General features: G+C 36.1%; 2 long non-coding RNA genes across 5 annotated transcripts in view; one reads left to right on the forward strand and one right to left on the reverse strand.

Annotated features, from left to right (window-relative positions):
- Positions 1 to 16,133, forward strand: part of LOC123379199 — a 190,015-nt gene extending 173,882 nt beyond the window's left edge. The window contains exons 2-3 of the long non-coding RNA XR_006583399.1: positions 4,226 to 4,351; positions 11,807 to 16,133. This is a non-coding gene — a long non-coding RNA (uncharacterized LOC123379199). The remainder of the gene's footprint in view (positions 1 to 4,225; positions 4,352 to 11,806) is intronic.
- LOC123379200 lies at positions 4,258 to 27,975 on the reverse strand. Of its 4 annotated transcripts, XR_006583403.1 has the most exons (5): positions 27,611 to 27,975; positions 26,536 to 26,594; positions 11,032 to 11,215; positions 7,771 to 7,875; positions 4,272 to 4,402 (listed from the first exon to the last, which is right to left on the reverse strand). It is a non-coding gene; the product is annotated as an uncharacterized LOC123379200 (long non-coding RNA). The 4 variants fall into 4 exon arrangements; XR_006583401.1 differs by lacking the exon at positions 26,536 to 26,594 and having other exon boundaries at positions 4,258 to 4,386; positions 27,466 to 27,972; XR_006583402.1 differs by lacking the exon at positions 26,536 to 26,594 and having other exon boundaries at positions 27,611 to 27,973.

Genomic DNA, 27,975 nt, shown 5'->3' on the forward strand with positions numbered 1-27,975 from the left:
AGTAATTTGGCACTGTTTCTGCTTTACCCTCCTTTTCAACGCTAAGCATATTTAAGTGTGTGTGTGTGTATGTATGTGTGCACCCACGTCTGGGAATGTGTATGAATTGAGAAAGAGAGCCAGTGTGCTTAGTTCTTATCCTTGTATTACCAGAGATCCTTTAATATATATTAATCAAAACAGCAGTCCGCTTCCCACTCACCCAAACTGTATAAAATGTGTCAAAGACTGTATGCAGCTTTTAAAAACACTTTTTCTTTTAGATTAGGTATATGCAAGCCTGGTTCGGATTCACTTTACAACCACCAAGAAACTTGTGCCTGGAAATAAGAGATATTTTAAGCATTCAGACATGACCTTGCTTCTTATGTGGTTCATTCTGCATTTGCTAAAATCCTAAAGTATCTTTGTTAGTGGAGGCTTTTGTTACCTTAGTGAATAGTACCACACGGTAGTGAACACTGGGAAAGTCTAAAATATCTGCCCCGTTAGCTGCCAAACTATTTAAAAACAGACAGTGTGGCAGTAAATTTTTTCAATCACTTCTTAATTAACTCTGTGCTTTGGATAAGGTCATGAGACACCAAGGATATCAAATATTTTTGTCTCCTCTCAGATTTCTTTGAGGGACAGATGCATCTCAAGCATGGGTGGAAAGACTGAATATAAGGAAATATGATTTTAAAAAGTCAGATGTGGCTAAGGGTCACCTTTAGAGAAAGACTAATTACATTATAATAAAACTTCAGGAAGTACAATCTATTCTTAATTTTCATTCACACCCCCACAGATTTCTTTCACAGTGAACAGTGTCTCAAGAATCTCCTTTATGTAGGAGAAAAAAAAAGCATAATTTTACATTCTTCATGCCCTTGCCACACTTAACTGGTTTGTAAAATCGTGGTCTTTAAAACTTCCTAACCAATATCTAGGAATATTAAATAACCCTAATTTGAGGTTAATGAATTTATTTCATGAGATAGTTTCATTTAATGAGCAACATTCACATGTTATAGTCTAAAGATTATCATATGAATTTAAAAATTGGAGTGCATTTTTTGCATGAAAATAATGTGATGGAAATCTGTCCACAAAAGACAATTTAATGATATAATTGATATACTGTATATTTACAGTGATAAATAGAATGATGATCTGGTACTTTAATTACAAAGATAATAAGACTGAATCAAATATTGATGTATATTCATTGTGAATATTGGTATATGAAATTTGGTTAATGGCAAATAAGGCAGTTGCATTCTGAAGGGATTTGGGTACCATTAAGCACACAGGTGACTGATGGAATTGATGATGAATTTTCATCAAATGTACTTTCATCTTGGTTTAGGTGTGTATACCAAGCACTACTTTAGTTATCTTGCTTGGTGGTTTGTTTTTTCTTTATGGGGTAGGTTCTTTATGGGGCAGGTGGTGTTCCTCATGGTAAGACTGGATGAATGTTTTTGTGATCAGAAAGAACTAGGGTAGAAAAGCAAGGAGGATGCATTATACATATGGTACATGTAAATTAGAAAGTTAACACATGTGACTGAATTAAATTTTGACATCTAGGAGACAAAATATCTTATGTGCTGATATGAGAGAGAATGTGATGGTGAATGATAGGTTCAGATTTCGGTCAGTAGGTGACTCCATCAGTTCCAACGCCATTTGGTAGCTACCTGATGGGTGAAGGAATGAGTTTTAGGTCAAATAGACGCCTGAGATAAAAACTCACTAGGTTACTTTGGCTCTTTTATCTTCTTAAAAAAAAATTTTTTTTTCAACATTTATTTATTTTTGGGACAGAGAGAGACAGAGCATGAACGGGGGAGGGGCAGAGAGAGAGGGAGACACAGAATCGGAAACAGGCTCCAGGCTCTGAGCCATCAGCCCAGAGCCTGACGCGGGGCTCAAACTCCCGGACCGCGAGATCGTGACCTGGCTGAAGTTGGACGCTTAACCGACTGCGCCACCCAGGCGCCCCTCATACATTCTTTATGTTACTGGATTGACCAAGTTCTTCTTGTAAAACACATGCCCCTTCCCTGATAAGCAGAGTAGTTTACTTCACACTTTAGAGTTAGTCAATGCTATGTATGGTCTCCAGGCCTAATTGTGGGCTGTGGCCTATTCAAGATGTTTAGCAACTGGCCAATTATTTACGAAGCACATATGAATTGACAGCATAATAGATTATTTTCACCTGTTTGCCCCTACATAAAATTGCTTTCACACAGTCCTCATTATGGTGGACTTGAATTTATTAGCAATTATACATGAAGCTAAATAGAGTTAACAAATATCAGGCTTTAAGAATCATCAAACATTATGTCATGTGACTTTGGTACTATGAACTATTAACTACAGAAAAGGTACATGAGAATATACTGTTATGTATTTAGAAAGTCTTTGATTTAGTTCCTTACCAAAATGAATTGTCTTAACACACTATTAATAGAAAATATGGGAAGACAGAGACTTCTACCATATGAATCAGTGCTGGAAAATAAAAACAACAACGTTTGATGCCTCTTCCTTAAATTATTTTCTTTCCAGAGGGAAACAGTGACATCTTTAGCATGGTATTTGAAATTCTTCCTATTCTGATCTCTGACATTTCCATTCTCACTTCATGCCATTTCCTGTATATACTCTATCTACTCTGGCATAGAATAAATATATGGAGGTGTTTACTCCATATGTGGCCACAGCCACAATAGCTGATTATTCAGGCAAAATCCAGTCTCCTTCAAAGGCCACCTCAGCTTCCTCCACAGTCTCTCTGGCAACCATTGGCTGATCCCTGTGCTCCCAAAGCACTGAACTCCTATTTTTTTTTTTGTAGTAGTCATCATGTTTAGTTTAGGAAATGCCTCCACACCTAATGTAAGGAGAGTGCTGTGTTCTATGCATCCCAACTAAACAGAGCACTTGGCCAGTAGGAAGCAGAGACCATGTTTAATTGCTTTGCATAGGAGGCACATTATATGCCAACTACGTTTTGCTCCTGTAATGTGTATCAGAATCATCAGAGCTTTGTGAACATATAAGTACTTGGGCTCCAGACAAGACTTGCTGAGTCACTATCCCACAGGAGTGGGTCTAGGTTTGTGCATTTGGAGCAGAAGCTCCACAGATTATTCTAATGTGGAAACAATTAGAAAACAATTACGTCAGTACATACAAGAACTACCAGGGCAAGTTTGTAGAACAGGCACTGTGTACTAAACTTTGAAGTTTGGGGGAAAGATACCAAGTCAAATAAAATACCCAAAAGTGTGGATATGAATGTCAAGGGGACAGTAAGGTGAACGGCATTTTGAATAGAATGTTTGTGTGAGAATGTTTGCTAACTGCATAAACACAGAAGGCCTAGATCATGAGGGACTTAGAAAATTTGTGCAATCTCGAGTAGGTGAGCAGAGGCTGACAATCTTAGAGATGGGTATATCACTGAATCTTGTCATAGCAGCATGATCAGGATGAGGGCAGCTTGTTTATGAAAAATAATGAGAATAATATCATTCTTAAGAAAATATTTCTTTGAAGCTCTCAGAAATTTATTAAAAAAATTACAGAATTTTAGAGCTAAAAACATTTATCCTTTGGCTTTAAGTAGAAGTCCACAGAAAGCTAGTTCCTCATTGAAAAAAGAAATGGTTCCATGGTTAAATAAATTTGGGATATTGGAACAAGTGGTCTATTTCTTTTTCAAAACTTGTTAAGTAAATGCGTTTTTTAACTAGCATTTCTAAAAGCCTGCAATATAGTGATTTATATTATAAATATCTAAAAGGGAAATATAGTAAGCAAGATTTCCCAAGCCCTTTGTTATGAACATCTTGTCAGTATGTCACTGGACACTTAAAGTTTTTCAGTGAAATTCAGGAGGCACACTATGGCATGCATACTGGCTTAAGGAAATGACCTTTGGATTTAGGTTGCTTGAGTTCAAAACCTAACTTCATGCTTTGAACTGATTTAAGTCCACCTCATTCCCAATTAGTAGGTTATTTTGGTGAAGACTATAGGTTTTGCCCTATCCCCGTGCCCTTCTCCCATATGCAAGATGTCCTAAGTTACAATGAGAGGAAGGTTGAGACTGGATTCTTCCATAGATATAAACATTTCTTGGTACACAATCAAACATGGGTCATAAAATCTATATTATGTGTTACTTTATTGGAAAGGTCTGTTTTGTTTTGTTTTTTTTCCCTAGGCATCTCATCCAGGCTTTGCATGAAACAGTTACTTCAAAACAGATGCGACAGTCTTCTAGGCAGTCAGGATTCAGCTCAACTTCTAATCAGAATCAAGCTGCAGTATCCTGCTGAAACGGGTGAAGGTAGGATCCAATCGTGTCCTAGGCCCAGCATGCCCCTGTAGGAAGCAGGCACTGATGTAGGGTTAGGTGTGCAGAAGTTTTATTGGGAAGTCACTCATATGAAAGTAAAGAGGGACAAGTAGGATTGGACAGTGGAAGGCAAATCTGACACAGCTTGCTGCTGTCAGTCAAGCACTCTCTTCGATGTTGTTCAGAGAGTCCTCAATCCTGAGTCAGCTCCAAGACTGCACCAAGGTGTCTAGACTGCTATCATAGATTAATAAATCCTCCTCTTGCAAAGGAAGGTGTATATGTAAATATTTCTAGCCAGTCCACATATCTGTTTCAATGTTGATTTTACCAATGAAAATCTTCTTAGTCACCACTTAACACTAATTAGCAAGATCTGTGGTGGTGCTGGTTAGAGATGAAAATAGTCCCAAGTTGTGGAAATAGGCTGAGACCATGTGATCCTGGTGAGAGTCCTTTAAACTACCCATGAGTATGCATTCTAATGAAAGTACTTCAAATATTAAACTACTTCTAAGGTATAGACTAGAAGCTAACATACACAATGCTGTCTATGGCATATAATTTTTAAGTAGATTGTCAGAGGTAATGTGACATCTCTGACATTGTCAGAGGTAATGTGACATCTCCCCACTTATTAGTCTGTACTTGGGCAGTGTACTTGGGCAGGTACTTAACCTCTTTGAGGCTCTGCTTCCTCCTTTTAAAGATAAGGATAATGATAATTGATAGTTCTTCATTAGATTGTAGGGTTAGTGCTTAACAAAGGGCAAGATGGATAATGACCCTTGATAAACATCATCTGTTATTGATTGATCGCCGATAAGGAACATGTAACTAGGGCTGAAATAAATGATCAAAGCTACCTGGCTTGTTGGTGAAGCTTGTTGGTGAAAGAACAAGGGAGAATACAAGCTGTAGACATTGGTTGGTCTGAATCATGTTTATTTGAAGCACATATATTTACAGGAGGATTACAGGAGGTTTCTTAATTGGGCTTATTTAGTATCAGTTAATTTATTTCCACCTGAATAAGACCTGTATTGTGAGATTGGACATTTTTATTGAGGAATAGAAAGGGCAAAAATATTCTTGGACTATTAGATTCGAATGCAAAGATTTTGAACGTCCACATGGCAACAAATGCATGGATAATAAGCTATCGGGAGGTGGGAAAGGAGTTAGAAAAGGATATAGAAAGATATTGAAGAAAACATAGCTTCCAAGATTAGCTCAGAACTTGCACGCTATGCTACATGCTGCTGATCATCATCCTTCAGCCAACTTTTGTAATACTACTCTTTTTATAATTTCTATGAAATATGTATCGTTACAAGAAAGTCCATTTAACCTGGCTCTTTGGAGAATAAATTACTCGTTTGAATCTAGATTGAAACATTTTTCAGACTTCTAAACTCAAGGATTCATTTATTAATAAATAGCAGAATGCATTGAATTAATGTACTGTTTTAAGATAGCAATGGGTTATTGATTTCTGCAGATATTATGTATATTATCTAGGATCAATATATTTCATTACCATACTGGTATATCTTGTGTCTGGAATTGTATTTTGAAAATGATCTTATTCTAGAGCTGACAAAAATCTATTAATGACTATCAAATTATAGAAAAACTTTATCTGTATTTATACATTATTTTCTTAAGTCACATTATCAGCATGGCTTTGATTATCTGTCTTCATGGTCTTGTTCCCTACTCTCACAACCCACTTTCCATATTTTGCATTATTTCAGGATAATATCTCAATTGTAGTAACCTTAATATTTCCTAATGTAGTTCTTCATAGAGTATTATTGTCACCATCATTTGATTACTTATTTCATACCTTGTTTAAATAGTTTTGATTGTGTCATAATAACTTTGATTTTAGATTCCCATTATAATTAGATTTTGACAATCTGTGCTATATCCATTCTAAAGCATTTCATTTGTCTGATCGTCTTAGATTTATTTTGATTATACTTGAAACACATTTGGTTTCTAATCATAAGAATAATAGTTAATGTAAGTAATGCTTTTTTTTCAAGTAGAGAATTAGTATTTTGATATTTAACAGTTTGAGGGAAAACTTTTGTTGGCAAACATTGTTTCCTTAGATGTCAGAAAAATAAGATAATAAAGAGTTGATGCTACTAGTATTTACGTGTTATAGGTAGAATGTATACCTTTAGGTAAATGCATGCAGTACATCTATATGGCATTTCTATTTATATTCATTTAACTGTCTCTCACTTAAAAATTTCATTTATTTCTGAATTATCCTGCTACTAAAGTGAAAAGCCATGAAATGAAGAAAAAAATTTTTCATTAATTTTAATGGAAAAAATATGCATTTTTTCCCAACCTGAGGTATCAGTAAAATTTTCACAGCTAGAAAAATATCTCAACTGAAAAATAAAAAAAAGTTTACATAAGAAAAATAAGAACCAATTTATAAGTAAATAGCCCACTGAGAAAATTTAATGAAAGTTTATTTTTTTTCTTTATATTTCAATAGTTATTTAGCAAATCTTAAACCATTTTGTGGTCATGGATATCTTGCACTTTAACATTTACTTATAAAAAGAGAGGATAGGAAACCACCTTCAGAACAACCTGGGTACAAAATAGGAGACTATGTTGAAATACATGGAAATACTGAATGACACATGCACAATTTCAATGGGAGTGTCCTAGAAGATGACTTGGAAAACATTTATGAAACATGTTTTCATTCAAACATGAGGCACGATGCAAAAATGTCCCATTTGATATTCTCCAACCAAACACTTGTGATAGGCTAATTGGTTTTGGTCTTTGACTGAAACTATAATTTTAAATACTATACGCCCTCTTTTATGTATTTATTTAATGGGTTTTTAATATAAATATATCTAAGACAAGAAAAATTAATGTGAAAAAAGTCTTTTAACATGTAAAGTAGTTCTATTATATATTTTTATACTCCAACATGAAACACTCTTATCTATTTAAAACACCTTTCATTCATTTGGAATAAGTACTATTCCTGGGCTTGGGAGAACTTTAAATACTTGCTGAGAGTAATTTGTCTGTGAATTGATGAAATGAAAGTCATGCAGTTTTAACAATAATTCAGGGCCAAACCCACGTGAAAGAGCTCTCCGCAGGGTGAAGCCACTTCATTCTCCATTTTTGGACTCATCTTGGATTAGTATGATCTTCCCTAGTTTGTGGTAATTGCTCTCATTAGTAAGTTAGGAGTAAATTTCAAGTTAAATAGCTCAGCACCATTCAGTGCCCATCAAATAACCATTCAAGGGAATAAAGCAGGAAGGGGAATTCATGGCCACAGCAATTTCAGATCTAAAGAAACAAAAGAATTTAACAGGTTTTACCTATTTCATAAAATTCTTATCCAGTGTTACCTTTGAAAACTTCTGATTTAAGATCTCTCCTTTATTGTTGTTGGAAATATCTTCCACTTAACATGCTTTCTTTTTTTCTCCATTAAGACACACCTAGAGATTTTCCTAGGGGTGATGGGAGAGTTGAACAGTTTTTGAAAGTTAAACTTTTATTGTCATTTACGCTATCAGTGTAAGTTTATGTTGGTGAGCATGAACGTGTCCTAGCTATTCTAACCATGGTCTGAGTACCAACAGCATTACCACTGCCTGGGAGCTTGCTAGAAATACAGAATCTTAGTCTTCACTACAAACCTACTGAAACAGAGTTGGCATTTTAGCAAGATACTCAGAAAGAAACACTGTCTCAGTTACACACCAAGTTTGTTCCAACAGGAAATAAACATTTAGAATGAGTCAGTTAGAAAGGGTACTTGGGATACAAAAAAAATTGTGCAGAATTTAAGGGAATGTTAGTTTGACCAAGAGGGTCAATTTGATGCCAAAGTATCTTTCAGTGTGGTGAAAAGCAAAGCAATAGAAAACAAACAAAAACTTATAAAAGCATATAGCATGTTTCTTTATGTCATATGATAACATAATCACACGTATGAACTGAAGGGGGGAAAGGAGTCAAGAAATGCTGAAGAAATAACATAGTTTTTTTTTTTTTGAATATATATTAGCCAAAACGAGATGCTGGCCCTATATATTCTTATTTCTGTGACATTTATTTTCAGGGTTTATACAAATTACGTGACAAATAAATCAAATCCCATGAACTTACAGTTTATTACTGAAAGAGTAAAATGGGACATCCCTTCCCAAATTCTTTTAACTTCAAACCACTTTTAACTTCTCTGATTATGTCAGGAACGCAGTTTTGATTAAGTGCCAGTGTGTAAATCTGATTTTATAGGTTATTGCTTCTGAGAATTTCCAAATAAGAAGGCTTATTACACTGTTCTAACCAGGAAGGGGTGTCCTAGTTCACAGGAAAGCTGGGGGAGAAGGAAGGCCAAGACACTATTCTGATAAGTTAGCAGGGCAAACAGGCAATGTTCAAAACAATACAGAATCCACACATTCCGGGTCTTTCTATACACTGATATCTGTCAAATCTATGTGCTTCATTTCTTTTTTAGAAGTTTCAGATATTGATATAGCTAGAACATGTAGTCTCATTTCCCACTTAATTTATAATTGTATAATCATGCAATGCATATACACCTTTACTGTAATAGTTATTTTATATTTAATTATAATTACAAAATCCGTGATTTATCTTAGTGATAATTCAGTTTTCCAATAAATGACTTGCAATTAATTTTTTTTATATCTAGAATCAGTTCTAATGCCTGGAATTTGTTGTTTTGGCAACATTAAAAAAAGTCAAATTTGACCTTTTTCATATATTTGCTTTGAAATATTGGTATCTTATTTTGCAATAACTTTTTACAATAACTCTTAAGGTTTATTCTCATTTACAGTCTGAGTCTATATTAAATTCTGTTAGGTCTATAATAAAGACATAGAAGCTTACATTGACTTAATATATCTCTCTTCCATATGTTCAAATAAGTACAGTGAATATTGAAGCAAAGGCATATAAATGTGAATTTGGTATTTATTTACAAATCTGGAGACAAGGTGTAACATACATAGTTTATGACTCTTGAACTTGTTTTATGATGGTTATTTGATCTAAATTTTGATCAGCTAAATAAAAGTCTCTTATACAATGGCACCACTAGTTAATATTAAATATAAGTTGTGTAGTCACCTTGTTACAACATAGGGTGGACAAGACTAAAGAGGAAACGAAAGTAAGTGAAGTTAGTTCACTGTGACAAGATCGACTGGTTAAACCCTAAATCCTATATCCATTTTTGCTGGTGTAGTCCTGTGACTAAAGTGTCACCTATGGATGTGAGAGACGTAGCCAACTTCTGGTTCAACTAATTAAGATGCCTACCTGGGACTTGCTGTTTGATTGAAAGTGACAGCAATTGGGAAAATGTTGGAAGCGGCATATTAAGCATAGAATTGTTCTGCTAGCCTGGGTTCTAGGAGGAGTTTGCCAGTCTGGGCCCATATATTTACCCTGGACTATTTATTACGTGAGGAAGAAAAGTACATGTATATATTTCTTTGACCAGTGTGTATTTCAGTGTCTTGGTGACAGTAGCATAGCCCTCAGTCTAAGTAATGCACTATGCAGTTTTTCTGGTGATCATAGGATGACCATACAGTTGTCCAGACTGGGAACTTTTGAAGATAAAAGGGTATTCGATTAATAATGAATGTAAGAAAAGTTGGAGGATTAAGACTCCAGGGACAGTGCATCAGTCCCAATCCCTGCTCTGGTTGTAAAGTCATTTTTCTTTCTGTATAATGGCAATCTTATCATGTCGCTCATCTGAGTATGTTATAAGGTTCCCTCACAGATTAAAGCCTTTCCCCATCTAGTTTATAATAGGTACTATTATTTTATGAATTCAACATTTCAGATAATGGACACATTTTTCCTCCCTAAAATATTTAAGGAGTAAAATAAATGGCTGAGAAAAATTGTCACCCCAGGGTCCCTCCTTCACAGAGAACCCACATTGTACTGCCTCTGCTCCCAGCAACCATTGGGTTTCCTATTGTCTTACCCCAGAGTTAGTGTAGGTCTGCTCCCAGGAGACTTGCCTTCTCTAATTAGCCTCTCTGTGTTTGGAGTCATTGTATATATAATGAGACTAAGACTATTCAATTCCCATTATGATTGTGAAGATTAAAAGAACACAGGCACATAAGACATTGATCACGGTGCCTTGTCGGTGAAAACAGTCAATGTGCAGTGATGATAAACAAATAAAAGTTGGTCCTGAAGGACCTAAAACTAGACACATCCAGAGCAGAATTAATAATCACTTTGAAAACCATACATCTTCCTTTGGTATCTTTTTTGTGTTAATAATATCGCTAGGTATTCTGATGCCCACACTTGAGTATCTTCAGCTTTGCTTTCCTTCCTTCCTTCCTTCCTTCCTTCCTTCCTTCCTTCCTTCCTTCCTTCCTTCCTTCCTTCCTTCCTTCCTTCCTTCCTTCCTTCCCTCCTTCCTTCCCTCCTCCCTCCCTCCCTCCCTCCCTCCCTCCCTCCTTCCCTCATGTTTGTTTTTGAGAGAGAGAGTGTGTGAGCAAGGGAGGGGCAGAGAGAGAGGGAGACACAGAACCTGAAGAAGGCTCTGGGCTCTGAGCTGTCAGCACAGAGCCCAATGCAGGGCGCGAACTCACCAATGGTGAGATCATAACCTGAGCCGAAGTTGGAAGTTAAGTGTGCCCACTGCGGGTGGCCCCTCCAGCTTCTCTTTCATTACTCAGTTGCAGTTGGTCACCAAATCCTGTTATTTCTGTCTATTAGATCCTGTCCTTCTCTCTCTCTTCACCGCTGCTGTAGTTGTTCCAGGCCCCTGTGGGACTGGATAAATAAGTCTGAGAAGGACACATACTATTTGATCTCACTTATATTCCAACTGTAAAAACACTGAATTCAGAGAAATAAAGGAATGGTGGTTGCCAGGGTTTAGAGGTAGAGGAAATGGAGAAGCATTGATAAAACAGTACAAACTTTCAGTTATCAGATGACTTCAGTTCTGCGATCTAATGTTCTGTATAGTAACCATAGTTGACAATACTGTATCATGTAGTCAACATGTGCTATGAGAGTAGAGCTTTAATATTCTCACCATAACAAGAATAACAACAAAGTGGTAATTGGGTGAGGCATGAAGGATGGGTTGACTAGCCTTACTATGCTAAGCTTTTCACAATATATACTTGTATCAAATTATCACATTTCACATCTTAGGCTTATAGGTCAAGGAAATATTTTGGATCTCTTTTTCCTTTCCTTCAACCTATCATTTCTAGGAACAGAGAACTTCTATACACAGGGCTCCATCATTTCCTGAGTTCCTTACTGAAAGGGTTGTATTCAAAACCCCTTCCCCAGCCAAGCTTACAGACAAAACTCACAGGTGTCTGTACTTGCCCCTCTTTATTTTTCTAGGTCATGGTGCTCCCATATTCTCAGAAAATAGACCACCACTACACAACATGTTCTTCTGTTGCTGGACCACAATCCACATCCCGGATGAACCCTCGACACAGCCCCTTGGGAAATCTGTTGCCTCCTGCTCTACCTGGCCAAGAATTGCCCCCTCTCCACACTGCTGCCACCATGGGTGCAGATGCAACCCTCTCACATCCTTAAAACCCCTTAAAAGGCCCAACCTAATAGAAACTCGGGGCTGACATTTCTCTTGATGTCTGGCCCCTATCCTCCCTTGGAGAATGAGTAAATTCTGTCTTGCTTGTTCCTTCATTCTGTGCCAATCTTTGTCACCTGTGTCACCAGTCACCCTAACCCTTATTTTCACCAAAATGTAACCATGAGGCCATAAAGGGTGTAACCTAGGTTATGTATCTTAGGGGTTTATTGTATAGCAGAGTGCCTTTGGAAAAATCAGAAGACCCTCATAGCCATAGTGCTACTGACTTGACATACTATCGTAGCCTGATGCTTGATTGAAGGTTGATGCTTTTGGTACTTCTTTACCTGATATCAGAGGTAGGGAAAGTTTGAGATATGTCAGTCTATAAATTCTGATTCTCTTAATTAGAAAATAGATACTCTTGTCTGGGGGACCTTTCTGTCCTTTATGCTTCACTAGAAAATGTCTCAAACATAGTTTAATACACTCATGTTTTGTCTGCACTAATTGTTTTTCACAAAACAGTTTGAAGTATGAATATACAATCTTTGGTTAGCAGTGACCACTTAGTGTTCACATGTAAAATATTTCACAATTTCAAATAACATTTTTTTTTTTTAAAGTACTGTAGGGTATTAATTGAGAATGCATTTATTTTGATAATTTTATCATAAGGTGAACTGGATTATATTATAGCCTCCCAGAAAGATATGTGCAAGTCCGAATTCCTAGAACCTGTGAATATTACCTGTTTAGAAAAAAGATTTTGCAGATGTAATTAAAGGATTTTAAGATAACCAGATAATCCTGGATTATCCAGGTGGATTCTAAATCCAGTGACAGGCATCCTTATAAGAAGACATAGACCCTCAGAGGAGGTGACATGAAGGGCCCACTTACAAGCTCACATGTTGGCAAAATTAATTTTCTTGCTCCTGTAGTACTGAAGTAGTTGTTTTCTTGCTAGCTGTGGTTTGGGAACAGTTCTTGACTCCTAAAAAACCTTGCTTAATGGCCCCCTTTATGTTTAAAGTCAATGGTATGAATCCTTCTCATGCTTTGAATATCTCTGAATTCCTTTTCTGCAACTAGCTGAAGAAAAAGATTTTCTTTTAAAGGATTTATGTGATAATCACCCAAACAATCTCCTTATGTTAATATCAACTGATTTGGGATTTTAATTATATCTGCAAAATCCCTTCATAGTACTACTTTAGATAAGTGTTAGATTGCTTAACTGGAAAAGCCATGCATACCCCACGGCCTAAGAATCTTATGGGGACTCTGTCAAAATTCTGCCCACTATAGTGCCTTGCTTAAAATAATATTAAAAAAATAGACAAAATGTATAAAACAATGGTTTTCATGTCATGGGATGTCAGGCAATGATAGATAGTAGTTGCTAAGAGATGGGGGAAAAAAGGAGGAGGTAAATTCTACCAGTGCCTACAGGGAGAGGGTTTCCAAGCTACCACACAGGGAGAAGAAACCCAGTAAGAGCCCAGCAGTTTCTCTAAACTAAGGAGATGGAACTAAACCCCTGTTAGGCCAAGAGCAGAGTTCTGGAGAAGAGAGAGAGAAATAATGAGAACTCTAGAAATCTCAAAGGGTTTCCTTCATGTCTTCAGTTGAACACTGATCTGCATATGCATGTGGGGAGTTAGCATGGTTGGAGAGAAAACCACTCAGAGGACTGAGCAGATTGAAGGAATGGTCTCTAGGACAAGACTGGAAATTATTCTTCTTCCTTCCAGATACAGTGAGAAATGTCATAATTGATGGACTACTCAGAATATTCTGAAGTGCATTGTCTCAATAGTAGGTTAATATTAGCTCTAGACTAAATTCTGTTCTCATCTCAATGTAATAAAGCTTAAAAGTGTGTAAGGATCAAACTGTTCCAAGCAAATAACTGCAGTCCGGGGTAAAAAAAAAAAAATAAAGAATATTTGCGTCTAAAAATATATAGTACCCAACAAGGTAAAATTTCATAATCCAATAAAAATTTGCAAGGATGGAAGGAAATAGGAGAAAAGGACTTATGACAAAGTCAATCAATACAAACATGGCCTAGAAATGGTACAGATGATACAATTAGTAGATGACATGATGAAAACAGTTATTTAGCTGTGTGCCCTATGTTCAAGAATGTAGATAAAGGTTATGGAGAGACATGGAATATTAAAAAGACCAAAATTGAATTTCCAGGGATAAAACTGACAATGTCTAAGATGAAAAATACACTGAATGGGATTAATAATAGGGTATACTGCAGAAGAAAAGATGAGTGAATTTGTAGATATAGCAATAGAAACTATCCAAAAAATGAAAAAAAAAAACAGAATAAGAAAAAAAAATGAACAGCACATCAATGAGTATGGGACACAATTTCATTTCTATATATTAACAACACATAAGCAGGAATTGAAATGTTTAAAAATGCCATTTTACCATAGCATAATGAACAAAAAATGCTTAGGGAGAATTTTTTTAAACATGCATAATAGCTGTACAATGAATAGTTCAAAATATTGCTGAGAGAAATCAAAGGTCTAAATAACAGAGATCTGAACTCAAATACCTCATATTGCTAAGGTGTCAATTATCCCCATAAATTGGTGTGTATGTATATTTTCAACATAATCCCAATTCAAATCCTATGAAAGCTTTTTAGATTGACAAATTGTTTCTTGAAATATCTAAGGTAGCAAACTTTGACAAAAAGAAATTTGAAGGGTTTACACTACCTGATTTCAAGACTTATTTAAAGCTACAGTAATCAAGATAGTGTGCTATTTGTCTAAGGGTAGACAAATAGATCAATCAAACAGAAGAGAGAGCAGAGAATTAGAACTATACCTTGAATTTTGACAAAGAAGCCAAGGTAATTAGTGGATAAAGGATAGTCCTTTTAGTAACTTGTGTCAAAACAATTGCATATCTATATGCAGAAACATGAACTTCAGTATTTCTTACCATATATGCTATTAACTCAAATCATTTATGCACCTAAATGTAAACCCTAAAACTACAGACCTTTTGGAATAAAACCTACGAGAAACCTTTATAATCTTGATTTAAGCTAGTATTTCTTAGATATAACACTAAAGTATCCATGAAAGAGCAAAGGATAAATTAAGCTTCATTATTACTTAAAATTTTCTCTCTTTGAAAGACATTTATAAAAGAATGAAAAGACAGGCCACAGACTACTTATCAAATTTTGATAGAGAACTTTTACTCAAACATACAAAATAACTATTAACATGCTCATAATGAATTCAATAAAAAATGGGCAAAATATTTGAGCTAATATTTTATCAGAGATGATATATGAAATATGTAGTAGGCGGAATAATGGCTTCCCAAAGATATTTATGTCATAATCCCCAGAACATATGAATAGGCTACCTTTTGGCAGAGGGGAATTAAGGTGGCAGATGTAATTAAGGTTGCTAGGCATTTGAAGTTAAAATAGGGAGATTAGCTGATATAATTGGAGTCCTTTAAGGACTGTGTATCAGAGGCTGAAGAGTCTGGGTCAGAAATATACAACGTAAGAAAGATTCATTACTGGCCATTACCAGCTTTGAAGATGCAGGAAGGGGCCATGAGCTATGGCATATGTGGGCAGTCTCTAAATGTTGAAAAAGTCAAGAAAAGAGATTTACTCTTTAGAGCCTCCAGAAAGGAATACAGCTTGGCCAGTGCCTTGATTTTAGGCCTGTCAGACCCATTTCAGCCTTCAGACCTCCTATAATAAATTTGTGTTGTTTAAAGCCACTAAATAATTTGTGCTAGTTTCCTATTGCTTCTGGAACAAATTAATACAGACAGTAAATAAGTACATGGGTAGTTGTTCAACATCATTAGCATTAGGCAAAAGCAAACTAAAACCGCAATGAAATACCATTGTACTAAATATTAGAATGGCTAAAATTAAAAATACTGGTCATACTGGGTTTTGGTGAGGATGTGGAGGAACTGAGACTCTCAGACACTGCTGTTGGAGATGCATGATGGAACAGCCACTAGGAAAACACTTTGGCAGTTTTTTTAACAGTTTAATGATCTGTCTATCATATGCTGTATCTATTCAACTCCTGGGTATTTAGGTGAAATAACAGCATTTTATATATCTTTTAAGTTTTTTAATTTATTTTGAGAGAGAGGGAGGGAGGGAATCCCAAGCAGCTTTGTACTAGCAGTGTGGAGCCCATTGTGGGGCTTGAACTTAGGAAACGTGAGATCATGACCTGAGTTGAAACCAAGAGTCAGACACTTAGCCAACTGAGCCACGTAGGTGCTCTGAAATGACATTTCTATACAAATGTTTGTATGCAAATGCTTATGTAGTTTTTTTTTTTCCACATCCAGAACTGGAAACATTCTAATTGTCCATCCACTGGTGAATGTTCATGCAAAATGTGGAATATTTCTACAGTGAACTTACTCAGCAATGAAAAGAAATGAGCTATTAATACATGGTATACATAGATCAACCACTAAAAATTTTTTTTTCAATATATGAAATTTATTGTCAAATTGGTTTCCATACAACACCCAGTGCTCATCCCAAAAGGTGCCCTCCTCAATACCCATCACCCACCCTCCCCTCCCTCCCACCCCCCATCAACCCTCAGTTTGTTCTCAGTTTTTAACAGTCTCTTATGCTTTGGCTCTCTCCCACTCTAACCTCTTTTTTTTTTCCTTCCCCTCCCCCATGGGTTTCTGTTAAGTTTCTCAAGATCCACATAAGAGTGGAACCATATGGTATCTGTCTTTCTCTGTATGGCTTATTTCACTTAGCATCACACTCTCCAGTTCCATCCACGTTGCTACAAAAGGCCATATTTCATTTTTTCTCATTGCCATGTAGTATTCCATTGTGTATATAAACCACAATTTCTTTATCCATTCATCAGTTGATGGACATTTAGGCTCTTTCCATAATTTGGCTATTGTTGAGAGTGCTGCTATAAACATTGGGGTACAAGTGCCCTTATGCAGCAGTACTCCTGTATCCCTTGGGTAAATTCCTAGCAGTTCTATTGCTGGGTCATAGGGTAGGTCTATTTTTAATTTTCTGAGGAACCTCCACACTGCTTTCCAGGGTGGCTGCACCAATTTGCATTCCCACCAACAGTGCAAGAGGGTTCCCATTTCTCCACATCCTCTCCAGCATCATAGTCTCCTGATTTGTTCATTTTGGCCACTCTGGCGATCAACCACTAAAATTTTAAGATACTGTATGATTCCATTTATATTAAGTTCTAGGTCAATGGCTCTAGAATGATAAAACAGATCAGTAGTTGCCTGAAGACAAGAGCAGGGCTTGGCACCATAAGAGAAGGAGGATTACCAAGGGGACCAAGGAGCATTGGGGATGTTATGAATGTTTGTGAACTTGACTGTGGTGATGGCCCCATGGTGTGTGCATATGTTGGCTCTTAGCCCTACACTTCCATTATGTGCAGTTTATTATACCTCATAAATATTGTTAACAAATTTAGAAATGGGAATTCTGCCACTGCTTTTGTATTAGTTGAGGCACAAAGGATTAAGACTTAGGAAGTTAACTTACCCCACATTTACAAGAGAGGTATCAGACCATTTATACCAAATTGTTTTAGCTGTGACCTAAACCTGTCTGGAAACTTTACATTAGTCACTTTGAGAGTGTATAGAGGAGGCTTGAGGATTGATCATGAGAAATTGATGAGTGAAGGATTCTTTAGAATGAGAGAGCTGTTAGCTCTGCTAGTATTTTTTGTTTGTTTGTTTCCTATCCCATATGGTGGGGAAATACTTCAAGGTTACCGTAAACTAGTGAGCAAATAAGGACCTTTAGAAAACCCCTTAAAGACCTGGCCTAAGAGCTCTGGAAGTGGGGGCAGGCAGAGACAAGTGCCTGATTTGTTTATCACAAAAGGCTGAAGCTGAGAGTCCAGCCAGTTGCCTGACAGCAGAGCAAGGGAGGAAGGCCGTAGTGAATGTGAGCTGAGTACCAAAAATACCAGGGAGGTACCTATTTTGTTTTGACCAGATGTGGGCTACATAGAAAGAAAGCTGGTGGTGAGTTGTGCAGGAAAGAATTCTGATGACACAGATCACCTGGAGTATGACATGATCCCAGTAGATAGTTTCCTGTAGGGTGGATTACCATGAGTTCAGAAATGAAGCAAGAATGTTCACAGCCAGATGAAGGAGGCAATGCCTATTCTAGCATACTGAAATTAGAGACCTTATCATGGAAATCAGTGTGGAACCCACAAAAAACATCTTGAAGAGGGAAAGTCAACAATAGTCATTTGCCGCATCAGGGCACCAAAGTGAGATTACAACTGTATAAATTGTGCATTTATTCCTCTTCTTTTTCTTTACCCACCATAACCTGGAAGAAATAGTGGCAATGTGGTAAAGTGGGGAAACAGAAGAACATAGTGGAAACTGAGAAAGATGCCAGCTTTGTGCCCTATGTCCAGTGACACTGGCTGTTCCTCAAAATCAACTCTCCCCTTTTTTAGTGATAAATTAGTTTTCAGTGAGGAATAAGGCTGCCCCTCCAATATTTCTTGGTCTTCCTGAAATAAAAAGAGGCCGTGGTGATCAAGTTTTGGCCAACAGGATGCAAGCAGTAAAGTCATCTGCGACTTCTGAGAAGTGTGCATAAATAGAAGGGGTGGATCTTTCTCTATCTTTTTCTTCCTTCTGGGGAGAATATGGATTTGATCTGAATCCTTTTAGGCATCTTGAAGTTCAGGTGGAAGTCACATGCTGAGAATGGCAGATAAGCTAGGAGAAAGAGTCTGGTCCTTGCTGGCTACGTGCTACCATGGGACCAGATTTGGACTACTCACCTCTGGACTTTACATGGAAAAGAAAGAAACTTCTGCCTTATTTAATATTCTGGGATTTGCTCAAGCACATTTGAACCCAATGATAATTGATAGGCTTTTTTTTTCCTTCACCAGTGCAGGTTTCCCACTGGGCTGGGGAAGAAGGGAAGCCCTGAACTAGATCATATCAAAGCTTTATATTAAGCTTGAATGGACTTGTTGGTATGTAAATGGAGGTGGTTTGCCAATACCAGATAGTGATGAAATCACCTTGTGATCTGTTAGGGTACAGAGAGGAGTCTCATTGGAGCACAAGGAAAATCAGACAAGTAAAAGAGAAAAGTTACATTTACTTCACTCCCTATCTATTGGAGCTAACTCATTCAATGAATTGGTTATACATTTGTTCCAATTGACTAAGCAATGCTTTATTACATGGATGAAGTCAATATACTGAGATATACTACCTTGAATTGCCTGGAGTTAAATGTTTTTTAATAAATATAATAAAGACATTAATGTTAGAGCTTTAATTCAATATAATTTTGATAACAAATACAATGCTGTAATTATTTTCAAATTTGTCACAAATCTTTATAGCATATTTTTTCAACTATTTAGGGGGTTATCTGGTAATTGGTTCTAATATGATATTACATTCTAACTGGTTATATACTTAGACTTCACTTTTCCATTGAGCCTATGTTTGATTGTGTGTGTGTGTGTGTGTGTGTGTGTGTGTGTGTGTGTGTTACTGAACACATTGAAAGGCACTGTCCTCTCCCCATACAAAGTATCTCCTATGTGCACAATTACAAGACAGATATCCCTAGAGAGAGAGTATGGTTTTCAACTGCCTGTAAAAGAGCACCCCTCCCCCATAAGCAATTGTAGGGGTCTTTTATTACACTTCAGTTTGAGACATTCTGGAGGATGACTGTCTTTTCTTGTGCTCAGATGATCACCTTGGTTGCCCTTGAGAGGCTATGCTGTCTTCTGTCAATGGTTTTACCATCCTGTTTCACTTTCAGAGAGAATCTTATATATCCTGTGTAGACTGTATGTTGTTAGACCATTCTAAATGTACTTTCCAAATTTGACAGCTATTTCGTTTTGATAACAAATGGATTAAAATGTAAAATAAAAAAAATTAATTTGTTGTTTTCCTCCCATTGTCTTAAAATTATAAGTGGTGCTGCCATAAGCTTTCTTCACTCACAAGGGGATTATACATAATTCTCTTTCCATACTATTTACCTGGAATAAGTATTGAAAATAGAATAACAGTGAACAGCAACTAACATTTATTGATTCTTACTATATACAAAGCTGTGTGTAAGGACTTAAAATACATGGTCTGTTTTAATCCTCATACTTGAGTTAAGTGCGATTAATGTTTCTATTAAGCATTTGAGAGAATTGAAGTACAGAGATATTAAATAAATTATCTATGTTCATACGGAGAGTGGCATCACCACAATTTATACCTAGACTATCTTATTTCAGTGCCCTTGGAGGCAATCTACTGTGAAGAGTTATCATTCTAAAGTGCAAAACTAAGCCTGTCATTCACCACTGATGTGTTATTGGTCAATGATGCCAGTCTAAGGCAGATTTTAAAAGCTGCTTATAACTTGGCCATAATCTACATTTCCAATCCTTATTCAACCTGCTTCTGATGCAAGCACACATACCTTTATCTCATACCAGAGAGGTGTGAAACCAGTTTCCCAGATGAGCTGTGCTCTTTGTGCCTTGGTATTTTGGTATGTGGGCTTCCATCCCTGTTTTTTTCTCCTTCCCCACCTTGGCCACCTGAAATCTTTTTACTCATTCTTCAAGACTGTATCTTTGCAGACTTGTCCAACCTTTACCCCCAGACAAAATTAATTATATCTGCTGGAGGGCTAAGACTACTACTATAGAACAGCCTATTGAAAAATTGTTATGAAGGGAAAAGAGCATTAGGGTGGGATCTGGAGTAGAAGCTGAGGTTACGAAAGATAATTTTAACATGGGAGATACTTTAACATCCTTACATGTTTATGGGAAAGATCTTTTAAAGAAGAAGAGACTAAAATATCAATAATCGTTATCTAAAATGTTAATAATCCCTAAGAAGATGTAAGGTGATGGGATCCAGAGTGGTGAGAAGGATTTGCCATCCAGAGAGAATCCTGGGAAGAAAGGTACTATTTTAAATCAGGAGAGGGAAAAAGTCCAAGTAAACATACAAGAAAGTGTTTCTATTTGGGACCTAAGAGTTGAAAGAGTAATTTTGGGGAAGGAGAAGTCTAGGCCACTGAGATTCAGGAAGGTCTTGTGGAGTCAGAGAAAGGGAGAAAGACAATAAGGAATTCAACTTTCAATTCAGGTTTTGCATTAAAAAGTCTGTGTTTACAAAGAAGGTATATCCTGTATGAAACATAAATTGAAACAAAGCTAAAATGTTTAAGAGGCTGCAGAGATTGTTTCTTTATCACTTTAACAACATTCCCAAAACACAAGCTAATGAATGTAATGTGTACAGCAGGGAGGAGTAAGGAGTCAGGTTGGCTGTCCTCTATGGAGTTACATCTAGATGTCTAGAATCGACTTTTTGTTCTCTTAAATGTTCAGATCTTAATCACATCAGCCATGTTTTTCCACATCTCTAGCTTTCACACAATGGGAAGTCCAACGTATTTATAATTTTTACATGATCAGATGTGTGATCAGGTTTCCTTTGAAAATAAACTCCAGCAAGGGATCAGAAAATGACACGGACTGTTCCTTCCTTCTCTTTGTTCTTTATAAGTCCCAGTTTGGTTCTCTGTGTATGATCAATAAATTCTTATTGAAATGCTTTTTGTAAAAGTAGTGGTTCTTACTATTTCCTAACTATTCTTCTTTTTTTTATAGTAGATTAACATTGAAATTTCAGTGACTCTGAGCATTTCTTTGATTTTCAGTTTGGTGTGGCAGGGCCAGGAGGATGCCAGGTCAGAGTGTTGTTTTCCCCATGCTAGAAGTCTGGTCTCTTACTTTAGTGATTTAGGGAATTGCTTAGTTGTTTAAATTCATTCAAACAAGGAACGGCCAGTTCTGATATGAAGGCATTTCTTTTTGTTACTCTGCTTGAAATAAGAAATTCAAAGCTCTGAAGCTGTTACACACAGAGCAACACTTTCCCAGAGAGATTAACATAGCAATAGGTTCCTCAGAACTGCAATCTACTACCTTTCAAATGAATGTCAAGTTATGCTGGCCAATGCATTCAAATGCTCTAATCACCTCATCTATTCTGTTTCCTGCTTTCAGAAACTAAAATACAATTCTTAATGTTTGTTTCATTGCCACACTGTCACCAAGGATACCTGATGCAAAGATTCTCAGCTCTGTGGGATTACAACAAAAGGTTATAGATCTTCATTACTTGACTGCAGTACAATCATTAGGGAACTCTAGAGCAGGGAATGTTTTGGCGCATACGATTTTTTAAGGTGATAATCTTAGATGTTTACCTTATGTGATAGTACCTCTAATAAACTGTGAAGACTTACATACATGACTGTAAACCAGTCCTTAAATTGCCAGGTTCTATACTCTATCTAGCAAGTGGATTTTACTGGCTCATACTTAATATTTGGAATTTAAGGCTATTCTATTTTTTTTTAACGTTTTTTGAGAGAGAGCAAGAGAGAGCGGGTGCGCAAGGGAGCAGGGGAGGGGCAGAGAGAGAGAGGGAAACAGAGAATCCCAAGCAGGCTCTGTGCAGTCAGCATAGAGCCCCATGTGGGGCTCGAATTCATGAACCATGAGATCATGGCCTGAGCCAAAACCAAGAGTCAGGCCCTTAACTGACTGAGCCACCCAGGCTCCCCTTTTTAATATTTTTATAAAGTTTATATATATTATTATATACATAATAATATCTATATATAATTTTTATTATTATTTTATTTATTATTTAATTTATTTATTTAATTTATTTATTATTATTTTATTTATTATTATATATTTATTTATTATTTTATTTATTTATTATTATTTTATTTATTATTATTATATATAATATATATTATTAATTTGAAAAAGAGGGTGGGCGGGAGGGAATGTGTGCACATGCACAAGCAGGAGAGGCAGATGTAGTGGGAGAAGAGAATCCTAAGCAGGCTCCATGTGCTGTCAGTGTGGAGCTCTATGTGGGGCTCCATCCCATGAACCGTACGATTACGACCTGAGCCAAAGCCAAGAATCGGACACTCAGCCAGCTGAGCCACCCAGGTGTCCCGGGCTATTTTATTTTTAAAATAGGAAGTTTCTATTTATATTTAACCTTAATATTTCCCTACTTTGATTTTCTAGCTATAGTTGGATTCAGAGAATTTAAGCTTCCACTATCTATTCACATACTGTACATTAGTTTGATGCAAAGACAAATCACAGCACAGATTTAAGAAATGAAAGAATTGTTCACTAACCTGACCAAGAAGACATTAACACTGTTTGATCTTTGGCATGTGACAGCTTATGGTTGGAGAGGTGACCAAACTCAGCAGTTAGACAAAGGTAAATCAAACTCAGCAGTTAGACAAAGCTCATTGAAAAAAGATGACAGAAGTTCAGAAAGGCCATATAATAAAAATGTGGATTTAAATTAAAGTCAGAGTTTGATACTACTTACTGTTCTCTTTTTTTTTTTATATCTTACTGGTTTCTTCATTGTCTATCTTAATTATTACAATCTTTTGTACTAGTTTTTAAGATTTATGCCTATTAGTGATATAATATATAGTAATTATCAAAAGCTCTACTAATATGCTTTGAGACTAAAAATTATCTGAAATACAGTTCTATAATTAACAGTTTTAAGTTAAGAATTTTTTTCAGATGAATTCTTCATGGCATATATCCATTTCTTTATTCCTTATATGAATGGCCAATTTTCATATTGTATTTAATACTTCATATTTTAAATATGCTTGTGAGGATAATGTTTATTTACTTAATGAAAATTGAGTACGTATTATATAAGAGTACTATGCAAGAAGCTAGGGAAACACAAATGAAGAAGGTATAACACTTTCAAGAAACTCACAGTCCAGCAAGGGAGACAGATGTAAAATCAGGTAAATTATGCTGCACAAAGTTAAGTAATGGGTCAGATATATGATGAAAATAGTGCAGGAACGTTAGGATAAAGCAATGACTCTACCATGGAAGACTGGGAAGTTGGTAACAGAGAAGTGATTGTTGAAACAGAAAATTTCCAGATTGGGGGAGGGGATCATAAAAATTAAGCTAAGTCTAGAAAGAAAATAGTACCTACAAAAATAAAGATGGATTAAAAAAAATCTCTGGCCAGGAGAGAGCAATTTACCCTGATGTCAAGTTATAGTGTCCGTTCACTGGCTATGGCGAGACTAAGAGTTGATTCCATATCCAGAAGCCTGAAAAAACACAAAAATGACCAGCAGTAGTCTTACTACCAACAGTCTTTTTAATTGGAATTCCTTTCCTTTGGAAACAAATTTCCTTTCTCTGTCTGCATGGGGCTGTGTTTGAGGCTTGACAGAGGTAAGCATTCTAACACATAAATCTTAGAGAAATTACATTTTACTGTGATAAGTTCAAGGGATACTTGTATCAAAAAGGCTCTAAAAGACACATCAGTTGGGGTATGGGAAGTGGGAGTAGCTTCCCAAGTTTATGTTTTTTCACAGGAGATATGCTCAGAATTACTGCAGTGGCATTCTGCCTGGGCAGACTGGGGTCTTGCCAGGTTGTAAGAAGTCCCAAGTGGTATAACTTAGGTAGTGAACCTCGTATCGTTAGAGAACGGTATCCTAAAATTTTCAAAATAGAGACTTCATGATCCTTACTATCATAAACCATGCCAACTGTAGTTAAGAATTATGCTTTTTGTATAATTTTTCTTTGTTACCAGGAAACCAAACATGTTCTTTTTACTTGCTGATAAGATGACCATCAATAGTCCATATGCACATCCTACCAGCCGTAGAAAGAATACACCTTTCTGTGTAGTTCTGGCAGAAAAGTCGTACGGAGGACTCTGGGTTGATTAGGATCAATATGATTAAGAGGACTTGTTCCTTGTCACTTCTCTAGTTGGAGTGGGAAGAACAACCTCGGTGTCTGTAAATCTCATCACATGGCATGGATTCCTGGAGGAGGTGGAACCTGATAGTAAGGTCTGTGTATGTTTAAGATGGTGAGCTAGAATGGCTCAGGATGTGACCATAAGAAGGCAGATGCCCACAATATTTGTCACTGCTGTTTGCTTTTGCTAATGCTATTTTATTGCTTCATTGTTGATAGACTTTATTTTTAACTATTCTAAATGCTCTTAAGTTGATTTAAGAACAAAAATTATGTAATGCAGCAGTTAAAGATATACCTGTCTTTTCATTATGTATTTTTCCCATTAGAAACATGGAATAATACTGCCTGTTCTAAGAAAAGTGTTTTTTTTTTTTAAGTCTTTTTTTTTCTTTAAATATAGCACTAATTGTGTGGAGCAAAATAAATTTGTTCCCTTAATCTGGCAGGTATTAAGCCACTCTTCACAATTGTATGAGTAAATTTGGCTAATTACCTAAGACTTTTAAAACTCTCACTGAATTTTAGAGACCTTTGCTTCAGGTTTTTTCTTGACCTGTCCACTGCTGTCTGCTGATGTTAATTAGATTGTAACCACTATATTAATATATAGTAAAGGAAAATAAGCCACATGGATAAGAGGTAGACATGACACTGCCTTTTTACATATTTTATGTTTTTTAATTTTTTTTATTTCAAGCAATGACTTAAAATATTCTCAAGTGATTGTACAGTGGAGGTAGCTTCTCAAAATTTTTAAAGGTTTAATGATTTCAGTAAATCATCATTAATCTTACTAATGAAATCTGCAGTTTAAATGGCAATTGACAGTTTTTTAGCTCTATAACATTTTTTTAATTTACCTGATTTTAACCTTCCCTTTATTTTTTATTCTGCAACTAGAAAGTACTATTTGTACAAATTATTTATTCAGTTGAGCTAGAATATTAAGGTCACCTATACTATCTGAGTGGAATACATGAACTGTATGCAGTTTGAGTTTTAGTATTTTACATTTTAATAATGCTAGTTTTTAATATCTTTTTCATAATTTATAAATCCTAATCAGGAAACATTTGTCAAGGGGAAATTAAAATCTGATTTCTACATATGAATTCATAGCCAATGAATAATTGATTAATTATATTGTTACTTTTGTTTGTATACTTAGATCTTTTTCTCCTAGTCAGTTGCTATTATCCACCTAAAGTGGCAACAGTTAGGTCAGTGAATTTCATACAAACTGAATACAAATGTAACCAGACTAATCTTATTCCCTCTCATATATATAGGACAGGTTTTAAGGAATAGTTAATCTATTTTGTTGACGCAGTCAGCACATACTATAAATTTTGGCCCTTCTGTGAAATTGTAAATTTTGTCCTTTGTTAAACATTATGGGTATTGTTTATAATGCATTAGGTAGATAGATTTTCCCCCAACACAGCCCCCCTTCCTGAAGTATTTTTAACAGAAGTGTTTCTAAAATAGATTTCAATGACAATTAACTCTTCTTGTTTTAAAAATAATTGGATACTAGAAGTTGAACAGCATAGATTTTTTATAACTCCACTTAGACCTACTTGTTAGTAAGTTTTCTTTCCTTCAGTGGAACATAATCATTCTGCAAGTTCAGTGAAGTCTGTAAAAAGGTGAAAAAGATAAAAGCTATCTTGTCTTAAAAACGCCAATTCTCATTAATAAAAATAGTTCTTTTCCAGGGATCAGTTAAAACATATGAAGGATTCTCAAGTCCCTTTTACTTGGAGCTTCAGAGTAAGATGTCATTATTTAGAGTAGCATGAAACAGATTTAGGATTTTCCCTGGTAAATGATGAAATGAATGCTACTGACATTGACTACAGGTCATACTGTAGTTACCTAGGAATCCTTGATATCCCTTCTGTTGTTCTGGAGTTATCTTGTCAGTCAGAAAGTATTCTCTATAATTTTTTTGGTAGGAAGAATCATTAGCTACTTATACCTTCATTAAAATAGAAGGCTAAAAGATTCTTAGTATTGCTGCATAGGCTAAGGGGTTTGGAAAAGATTTTATTAGGCTCTTTTGTGCACCACAGTCAAGATGAAGTCTTTCTCTGGATTCTGAATGTTTTAGCCAAACACATGGTCTGAGTTGGTAAATAAACCTTAGTACATCACTTTTAAGCAGTTTCAAAATTGATATCTTTGATACTCAGCCAACTGGCCAGTCATTTTGTCACTTCAAGTTCACAGATCCCTTAGCTGGGTGGTCTCATGGAAGAAATTTGCTGTATATGACATTAGTTTTAATAGAGGTTATTAATGTGAATGCATACATACACTCTAGAGATTGAAGTGTTGGTGTAGCATTTTCAAATACCTATTTCACAAATAGCAGTTAATGTCACTGTTAAATCATGTGTTGTCTGTTCTACTGCCATTGTCTCTCACCTGGCCTCTCAGCTCCCACAATCTATTCATAAAGGAAATACAGCACTCTTTGAAAAAATGTTAAATGTATCATGGCACACCTTATCATGACCTCAAAGTCCTTTAAGGGCTTCTTTTTACATTAGAATGAAATTCAGTCAACCTCCTTGTCTTCCTTCTGCATGGTGTGGTTGAGAGCAGACCAACTCTCAAGTGCTACCTGATGCCATTCTGCCATTCACTCACTCATTCATGAGGCGCCAGCCTTCCTTCACTTCCTCTAACCTGCTGGTTCTCTTCCATCCTGGGTTCTGGACCCACAGTATTCTATATTCTATGTGAATTTCTTTTTTTTTTTTTTCTTAGTGTTCACATGACTGGTTTCTTCTCATTGTTAGGTCTCAGTTTCATTATTACCTCAGAGGTACCTTGGATCTGATTGTGTGCCTGACCACCCAATCAATAGCAGGATGCTTTCTCCCTCCAATTAATTTCCACCGTGGTACTCTGGGGATTTCCTTCATAGCATCTGTCGCAAGTTAGAATTACAGTTAATGTTTCATGACTGTCTCCCTCACTTTAAGCATCTTAAGAGCAGGGACCATACACAT

The sequence above is a fragment of the Felis catus genome, chromosome C1 (assembly GCF_018350175.1).
Source record: "Felis catus isolate Fca126 chromosome C1, F.catus_Fca126_mat1.0, whole genome shotgun sequence".
Taxonomy (NCBI): domain Eukaryota; kingdom Metazoa; phylum Chordata; class Mammalia; order Carnivora; family Felidae; genus Felis; species Felis catus.